This window comes from Rutidosis leptorrhynchoides, chromosome 4 (assembly GCF_046630445.1).
Source record: "Rutidosis leptorrhynchoides isolate AG116_Rl617_1_P2 chromosome 4, CSIRO_AGI_Rlap_v1, whole genome shotgun sequence".
Classification (NCBI taxonomy): Eukaryota; Viridiplantae; Streptophyta; class Magnoliopsida; order Asterales; family Asteraceae; genus Rutidosis; species Rutidosis leptorrhynchoides.
The window spans coordinates 455,089,377-455,099,448 of record NC_092336.1 but is presented as its reverse complement, the minus strand read 5'-3'; the positions used below and the strand labels follow the sequence as shown (position 1 = coordinate 455,099,448).

Genomic DNA, 10,072 nt, shown 5'->3' with positions numbered 1-10,072 from the left:
TCGCCTTCTTTTGCCTCCCATATATACATGGTTCGCAAAACCCAAGTTCCACTTTCTTCAAATCCGGAATTCTCCCACTCGAAACAGGAATCTTCATACCTTTTTAACTCATATGCCCGAGCCTTTGGTTCCATAGAGTAGAACTATCTCCAACATCAACCGTAGCAACCACAGTGTTTTCATCAAATACCTCAACCATATAAAGAGTTCTCCTTTTATGTCCATGAGCCACAACCCTACTACCCTTAAACACCTTCCATTGGTGATTTTCAAAAGTAACCGCGTTACCTTCCTCATCTAATTGACCAACCGAGATAAGATTCCTTTTCAACTTAGGAATAAACCTCACGTCTTTCCGAGTCCAATTAGAACCATTAGTAGTCTTCAATACAACATCTCCTATACCTTCAATTTCAAGATTTTTATTGTTTGCCAATCTAACCTTACCTTGATACGATTGAAAATTCGTCATCAAACTTCTAGTGGGTGAGGCATGAAATGAAGCTCCCGAATCCAAGATCCAAGGCTCCACCGAATCTTCAACACTACACAAAAGTGCATATCTGTATCTTCTACGGTAAAGTTAACACCTTTCGCTGGAGAATTTTTACAATTCCTTTGAAAGTGTCCCTTTTGATTGCAACCCCAACAAATAGCTTCACTTCAGCCCTTTGATGGATACCACTTCTTTGACTTCTTCCTACCTGTTTTCTCACCACCACGATCAATTTTCCTACCCTGATTGTCCGCACTTAACAAGGATTCGGATGACGAATCCCCGGAGTTTCTCCTACGAGTGTCTTCACCGAGAATCAAATCCCTAATACCTTCAAACGCTAGCTTAGTAGTTTTCGTAGAGCTACTAACCGCGGTAACCGTACTCGACCAACTCTCTGGTAAAGATGAAAACAAGATTAGTGCTTTTAGTTCATCATCAAACTTGAGATCTACCGATTCAAGCCTTGATATAATATTGTTGAATTCATTGATGTGATCCATTGCATTCGAACCTTCACTCATCTTCGTATTGAACAATTCTCGCATAAGAAAAACCTTATTCACCGTCGTAGATTTTTCATACATGTTAGAGAGAGCCTTCAAACATGCAAACGTTGTTTTCTCGTTCAGAACGTTATATGCAACGTTCTTGGAGAGAGAGAGAGACGAATCACACCCAAAAGCTTGGTGATCCAAAAGAGACCAATCGGCATCATCCATGCCTTCGGGTTTGACCTCCAACAAGGGTTGGTGTAGTTTCTTTTGATATAAGTAATCTTTGATTTGCATCTTCCAAAAGCCGAAGTCTTTTTCATCAAACATATCGATTCTAAATTTTTCGTCTTCCGCCATCTTCCCAATTCGAAAACCTTCAGCTCTAGATACCAATTGTTAGGATTTAAGACCCAACAATAAGGGTAATTCCCAAAGATTACCCAACCCACAATAGATAAACGAAGACAAAAAACTAGAAAATTAAGAACACAATGATTTAACGTGGTTATATGTAATCAATGGTTGATTACTTTAATCCACGGACCAAACTACAGAGATTTTATTGATAGAATTTGTGATGAGTTACAATGAGATTATGGGTCTATTTATAGGGAAGCATTAAACCTAAAACCTTGTTGTACAAGTTTAACTTGGCCTTCAAGTACAAGAAACATTCCATAAATATCAACTTCTTGTTCCTTAAGTAAAACTTGTCTTCCAAGCTTGACCTGTTCTCCAAGCTTTGACTTAATCTCCAAGTTAATTTTACCTAGTTTCATTTTTTGTTTAATCTACTTCACACATCCAACAATATATATACATTAAGTGTTAGTATTATTTTTAATTTTAAATAGATAATTAATATTTATTGAAAAGTCTCATATTTTATACATATATATTAGAAGTTATGTTCCCTCGTTTTAATCTGTTGATTTTGAAATTCGTCCAATGTAAAAAGACATATTTTACATATCTTGAGGACTTGAGCATATTATGTTGAATATTTTTTTTTTATTTGTAAAGCAAAGCATCTTCTGTTCTTAGAATCAGATTCTAAAGAAGACGTACATTTGAAGTATCTTCCATAATTTCAGAGACATTTAAAACCCATCATTTGATGATTCAAATTCCAGCACAGTTTCGATTTTGGTGGTTTAAGTCAAAGAGAGAGAGATTTGTATAGTAAAAATCTTTCATTTGTTCGAGCATCAAATTTTTTAAAATAAGTTTTGTTTATGACTAGTTATTAGGTTCTACGTTTTTTGTAACTGTTTGTACACTTTCCGGCACTCCTTGTCGAAGTAACAAGGTTTGGTTGCTCTGATTGTTATGCTATGTTTAAGGGGTGTATGTGAGGTATTTACTATTTGTTGGCGATTCCCCGAAGGTAGCAAAGATGGGCTTTGATGTACGCCACCGAGATATGAGCATGCTGGATGTTATTTATCGAGTGTTGAGAGTATAGCGCCCAAACGTATTTCCTCCTCTATTTGTAGAGGTCAAATTACACCTTTTGAAGTGTTGTGGATTTCCCATGTATTATGGAAAGATTCCTCAACTTTTCATAAATGGGTCTTTGTAAAAGAAAGTGGAGTTGTCTCTTGCTCAAGATGGGTGTGGTGGTAGTCGAGCTAGTTCCAACTCATAGAGGTTGACTTTGTTTGATCAAGGTTTCGGTGCACCTTATCCAAGGCCACTGCTCCGTTACTAAGTGACTATTACTTCTTGCTCACATTCAAGTTTGCTTTGTAGATGATCTGATGTCGAAGCAATATTTGTATGCTGAAGGTTGGGTACACTATCAAGCCCCCCAGTTTAATTTACGAAACGAGGGGGGAAGCTGAGCTTGGTGAAGTTAAACTTCATAAATATGGTAGGTTTTGATTTGACAGCGCCTGCATCTTGTCACAAAACATATTACCATTTTATCCTTTTAAATATCTTCTGTCCAGTCACTCGATATAGGGGTATTTTTGTCATTTGAGGTCCGGTTCCAAAGTTGTAGTTTTTGAAATTTGAAGCTTTGATTGGATGGTTTTCTTCATAGAGTAACAAGTATCCCTCTTTCTTCTTCTTCTTCTTCTTCTTCTTCTTCTTCTTCTTCTTCTTCTTCTTCTTCTTCTTCTTCTTCTTCTTCTTCTTCTTCTTCTTCTTCAGCATTTAGTTTCCATCGCTGATTGCTCAAGGTATCTTTATCATCTATTTTCTTTTTCATTTTTATGGCTAAGTTAGGCATTAAGGTTCATACGAGTACCGTCACTCCCTCTATTGCATCCAGTCTGATGCAAACCCTTGGTTATCAGATGGTGATATTCTCCTTCCAATGGTGATATGCCTGGATTAGTCAAGTTTTAACGTGTTGTTAATTGTAAGGACCATCCATTGGGACGGTATTTAATAATTTATAATGCTGGGGCCTAAATGTAACTATCACTCCTAATCCTAAAAAGGGTAGTAGTGAAAGTATGACCTAGGGTCGTTCGTTTAAAGAGAACAATGCAGTAGGAAGTAAGTGTATCCTCACAATTGGGTTTCTATCTCAGCAGGTCTAAACGGAGTGATTTGGGTTTTTTTAGTAGTAATAATAAAGGACGGGAATTAAAATAAACAGATATATAAATTGATGTAAATTCAGATTAAATAAATGGTGCTTGTTATGATTTTATTAGCCATTAGTTATGGGATGATTAGTGTCGAGATGCTTGTTATTAATCGAGTATCAGTGATTGGCACATGCAGTGTTTGACTTAAACCCCTACTAATTTCTTAGTACGTCACTAGTGGTTTAGTTTTGGTAATTCTGATTGGACGGTCTGATATATTACCCTCGACGTCTACTCAAGACCATATGGTAAGGATAAAAACGACTCTTATTCGATTTTCTAGAAACCTGCTAGTCAGGTAACTGATAATGCTAAAAACGAACACATATTTCATAGCATTATCCTTCCAGAAAGACAAGCTTTTAGTTGCAATTTTTCTATTTCCAAGTGATAATTGTTTAATTAATAAAATAAGAAGACATAAGACTGAAACGACGATTTGAAGACGCAAATGACCAGAATGCTCAAATGTAAAAGTTACAATTCAAGTGGTTTCATTTATTGATGAATAACGTCTAAATATTTATAAGAGTACAAGTCGCAGAACACAAAGTACAAGTTTTCAAAGCATACGAAAAGTCGTTCGAAAATCCGAAACCGAGACATAAGCCGAGTAACAACGTACAACTCAACGGAGCTAAAATTACAAGTCAACTATGCACAAGAATATAATATAATATATATATATAATTATATAAAATTATATATATTATATTATATATTATAAAATAATTCAGCAGCCCACGTTTTAATGAAGATGTAGCATGGCCAGGCTGGCCATGCGATCGCATGGGAATTACACTGAAAACCCATGCGATCGCATGGGCCTCAGGTTCAGGTCAGGTCTATAAATTGGCCAGTTTCTGCTCGAACATAGTACACCTTTTTCTTATTTCTCTTCTCTGATTCATAATATATTTATATTTATATTTATAATATTAAGTTTAATTTAAGTTTAATAATAATTGGGTTATTGTAACGAATGTTTTACGGTTTTTAAAGTCGAAACTCTGTCTGTGTAACACTACGCGATAAATATCATTGTAAGTTATGTTCAACCTTTTTAAATTAATGTCTCGTAACTTAGTTATTATTATGCTTATTTGATCCGAAGTAATCGTGATGTTAGACTAAATATTAAGACAGGGTTATTGAACTTTGGACCATAATTAAGGTTTGGACAAAAGACCGACACTTGTGGATATTGGACTATGGACTATTAATAGATGGGGGGTATTGTCTAATTGAGTGACAACTCATTGGAGTCTGTCGAACCTATCTTCAAATTAATTAACTTAATAATTAACAATGATTATGGTTGTCCTATTTAGTGACGTTCATATGGAGTCTGTTATAATCATTTAATTAATTATTCGGGTTGGGTAATTGATTATTCAAACTGATCAAGTGGATAAATTAATATTCATAATTAATTAAAACAGGGGTGAATTACATACAGCGACAATTGGTGTAATTGTTGACAGAAGTGAAAACTGCGTCACAGTTTAAATCCTTAATTAGTTGGAATATTTGACTTCGGGTGTAAGGGTAATTTGACGAGGACACTCGCACTTTATATTTATGACCGATGGACTATTATGGACAAAAACCAGATAGACGTATCAAACAATCCAGGACAAAGGACAATTAACCCATGGTAATAAATTAAAATCAATACGTCAAATATCATGATTACGGAAGTTTAAATAAGCATAATTCTTTTATTCTATATTTTATCGCTCTTTTTAATTCCATTTTATTTACTGTCATTTTAATTATCGCAATTTAAATACTGTCATTTATTTTATTGTCATTTATTTTATTGTCATTTATTTTACTGTCATTAAAAATATAAAAATTGACAAACCGGTCGTTAAACTGTAAAACCCCTCTTTTATAATAATAATAATAATAATACTACGATATTATATATATATATATATATATATATATATATATATATATATATATATATATATATATATATATATATATATATATATATATATAAACTTATGTTTTAAAAATAACCGCCTAGCAGTCCCTGTGGAATGAACCGGACTTACTAAAAGCTAAACTACCCCACGATTAGGTACACTGCCTATAAGTGTGTAGCAAGGTTTAGGTATATCCCAATTGTAAATTAAAAACAACTTGTGTAAAATATAACGTAATATATAACGTCTAAAATATATACCGCCTTTTGCGAGCACATCAAGTTTTTGGCGCCGCTGCCGGGGATGCCGTGGTTAAATTGAAAACATAAAAATAAAATTAGATATTTTATTTTATTTAAGTTTATATTTTTTATATATATATAATTTTGTAAATTAGAATTAAAAATAAAAATTAAATAAAAAAAAGATTTGGGCCGAGCCCGAATAGAAGCCCAAAACTGATCTGGATTTACATGCCATGCGATCGCATGACTCAGAAGGCCAAATCTCATGCGATCGCATGAGGTGATCTGACAGGTCTGAAACATCGCATTTATTACGATTTAGGGTTTAAATAATTTAATAATTAATATAATTAGGTTTATAATTTAATAATTATTATTATTAGGGTTTAATTTAATATTTAGTTATAATTTAGTTTTATTTTGTAATTTTAAGTTTAAATATTATTATTAAATATATAGAATAATATTTTTATAAATAAATAATATTTTTTATAAAATTTTATTTTTATCAATTTTTATAATATATGTTTTTATTAATTATACCTTTTTAAGTCGTTTAGTTCGTAATTGTAATTTTAGTTTCATTTCGCCTAAGTTTAAGTTTAGTTTTTAAGTTTTGCCTTAATTCTCCTTTAAGGTCTTTTTCTTAGAACTAGATTTTAAAAGCCTTAGAATTTTACGACATCACTTTTCGCTTTTATTATTTTATAAATTTTAGTACCTTTTAAGTAATTTCCGATTTCCTTTTAGATTTGTATTTTTAGTTTTAGTTCCTTTAGATTTAAGACTTTAATCGCAACTTTTAAATTTTAAGTTTTTAGACGCTAAGCTTTAAACCACTACTTAAGTTTCTAAGTTTTAGATAGTTTTTCGACGTTTATTTTTCGACTTTTTGTTTTTCGACGCACTTTTTCTTTTTCATTTCTACGCTCTAGTTTTTAGGACATAGAATTTTCTTTAAATTTCTTTAAATTTTGACGAAAAATTATTTTAAGCAATTAAATCAATAGACCCCAATTTTTTGGTTCGTAGTAATAGTTGAATTTGTTAGTGGCGAGTTGTGGATTTTCGATTTAAAGGGTCCTGGCTACCTACTGCATCTATTGGCTATTCGAAATGTGGGCAAAATCAGAAAAGTCTATTAATTTGATAACTTATATAATTTTATTTTTTTAACTAATAGGATATTCAGTAAATGCACCGAGTGAAACGTTCACCACCTGTAACTCGATCAAGATATCTAGCCAATATTATCGCCGTGGATTTTTCTTTAGAATCATCCTCTAGTCATACAAGTACTCCAATTCAAATTTCCGATAATCCATTTTTTGAACCCAACTTCACAATTGAGGACCTGGAGGATATTCAAGGACAATTCAGAGATCCTGAACCACTAATCATTCCTCTTGAACCACAAATTATTCAACCAGAGATTGTCAAAGAAGAAACCGTTAAATCAGAATCTTATAGTGATTCAGATTCAACTATTCAAGATATGGCCGATCCAGAACCTCAAAGTATGGAAGACCGAATGAGAGCCACATGTACGGGCCAAGGTCATGCCATTAATCAGCCAGATGTTAATGCACCAAATTTTGAAATCAAAGGAAAAATCCTACACATGGTCACTAATCAATGCCAATTCGGAGGTACAGCAAAAGAAGATTCAAACGAACATCTTCGAACTTTTAATAGGATTTGTACTCTATTTTAAATCCGAGAAATTGAGGATGAAACAATCTATCTTATGTTGTTCCCCTGGACTTTAATTGGGGAAGCCAAAGATTGTTTAGAATCATTACCTGAAGGAGCGATTGATACATGGGATGTTTTAGTTGAGAAATTTCTTCAAAGATTCTTTTCGGTATCTAAAGCCGTGAGACTTCAAGGAGAAATTTCCACGTTCATGCAAAAGCCAAATGAAACGTTATATGAGGCGTAGACAAGATTCGGAAAAATGTTGAGAGGATGTCCTCAACACGGTTTAGACACTTTTCAAATAGTTCAAATATTTTACAAAGGAGTCGACGTCGCTACACGAAAGGACATTGACACAGACGCTGGTGGTTCCATTATGAAGAAAACTGCTACCGAAGCTCACAAAATTATTGATAATACAGCCTCCCACTCACATGAGTGGCACCAGGAAAAAGATATTTTTCATTCATCTAAAGTGGCTAGAGCCGATTCTAACCATGACTTTGATTCCGTTTCCGCAAAAATAGATGCTTTCGAAAGACGAATGGAAAAGATGACTAAAGATATTCATGCAATACAAATCAGTTGTGAGCAATGAGGTGGACCACACTTAATGAAAGATTGTAATGTCGAGCAAACGTTGGAACAATGTGAGAATGTTTCCTACATGAACCAAAGGCCGGGAAATAATTATCAAAATAATTATAAACCGCCAAGGCCAAACTTCAATAGAAATCAAAACATTCTTTACAATCCAAATAGGCCCCACAATAACTCGTATAACCAACAAGGTCCGAATAACCAACTAACTCAAAACAACACTTTCAATCAACAAAGACCTGGCTTGTATAAACCACCACAATAAACCGAAGAGAAAAAGTCAAATATGGAAGAAATGATATTAAAGCTAGTTGAATCTCAAAAAGAATTTATTGCATATCAAACCCAAACGAATGAGAGGTTTGATCAGTCATTTAGAACTCAACAAGCTTCCATTTTGAATCTAGAAAAACAAGTAGGTACTCTGGCGAGCATGATGAGTGAAAGGAAACAAGGAAAGCTACCGAGTAATACTGAAGTAAATCCTTGGAATGAGAATGTTAACACGGTTTCAACGAATTCTAAAAAACCACCATCAGAAGATGGGAAGGTTTCAAATATGAGTGACGATGAAGAAGTCACACCACCACGAGGTTTTGAGAAACCAATGTATGCACCATACAAACCACGTATTCCGTTTCCAATGAAAGGAGTTGAGTATGAGTAAGTGATAGGTAATAAAGTTTGTGTTAGTGATACCTCGGGAAGGAAGAGGAAGAATAAGCAAGTGTAAGAAACTAAAGTCGTAAAAATAAGACCGGTGAAGACAGTTCCACCGGAACTTCCACCCAAGTTGGGTGATCCGGGTGAATTTATTGTTTCTTGTTTACTTAGTAATTATGTCATGTATGATGCACTAGCAGATTTAGGTGCAAGTGTGAGTATTATGCCTCTTTCATTATATAAGAAATTAGGTGTAGGTGGGTTAAGTCCAACAAAAATGAGTGTTCGATTCTTTGACCAAACCATTAGGCACTCAGTTGGAATTGCTGACAACCTACCCATTCAAGTAGGTAATTTAACCTTTCTAGTCGAATTTGTTGTCATAGACATAGAAGAGGACTCAAACATTCCTTTAATTTTTGGTCAACCATTCTTAGCGTCCACCAAGGTGTTAATTGATGTAAAAGAAGGTATAATGACACTTAGTGATGGTGAAAAATCGATCACCTTTGTGATTCGAAAGTCTAAATCTCCACTAACCAAAATCGTTGAACCAATACAAACGATTGGTGAGAACCATATTGTTTTACCGACTCCAACGGTAATGCTTAGCAATAATAAAACTCCTAAGTGTGGGGAAGATGAAGTAACACCTAATAATGACCTGATAACAAAAAACCCCATTGTTGATACAAAATTATTTGACCTCGTTATTGACAGTTCAATGAAAAAGCTTTATAAACGGGTTCACGATGCAAGAATTAAGGGGAACTTTAAGTTATGTAACCGATTAGTATCCAATCTGTCATCTAAAGAAAAGGCGAAATTAGTTGATTTTGTGAAGGTTACTAAGGAAGCCGACCAATGGCTTAAAGCAAAAATGACAGATATGCAAGTTGATAATGGTCCGATGAAAGTTAACGATGAAGTTAATCACAATTTCAACACCACAGCTAGCTAAGTGTGGGGAGATTCTAATGTTTTAAGAATAATACTTATGCTATCTAAAGTTAGATATTCTGTTTTCATGTAGTTTCCGAGAATGGAATCCGATTGGTCTTTTCTACTAGCAGACCCTAAAGAACTAGTTTTCTCCCCCCATTCTGAATTTTTTGTTTTTAGGTTTTACAAGATGAAGCATGCATATGATATCAACCATGGTCTATTAAACTTCAAAAGGTAAGTTTTTATTTTTATACTTTTAACCTTTTGTTTTTAAACGCTGAACTTTCGCTATAAAACATTAAATTGATATTCGGTAAAAATAGGTATAATAAACCGAAATTATTGATTTCAGACAAAAATTTAATACATCACTGTGAAATTTACAGTT

General features: G+C 33.7%; 1 non-coding gene across 1 annotated transcript; it reads right to left on the bottom strand.

Annotated features, from left to right (window-relative positions):
* Nucleotides 1-7,657: 7,657 nt before the first annotated feature.
* LOC139845863 (small nucleolar RNA R71) lies at nt 7,658-7,764 on the bottom strand. The gene has a single exon (XR_011758617.1). It is a non-coding gene; the product is annotated as a small nucleolar RNA R71 (small nucleolar RNA).
* Nucleotides 7,765-10,072: the final 2,308 nt, after the last annotated feature.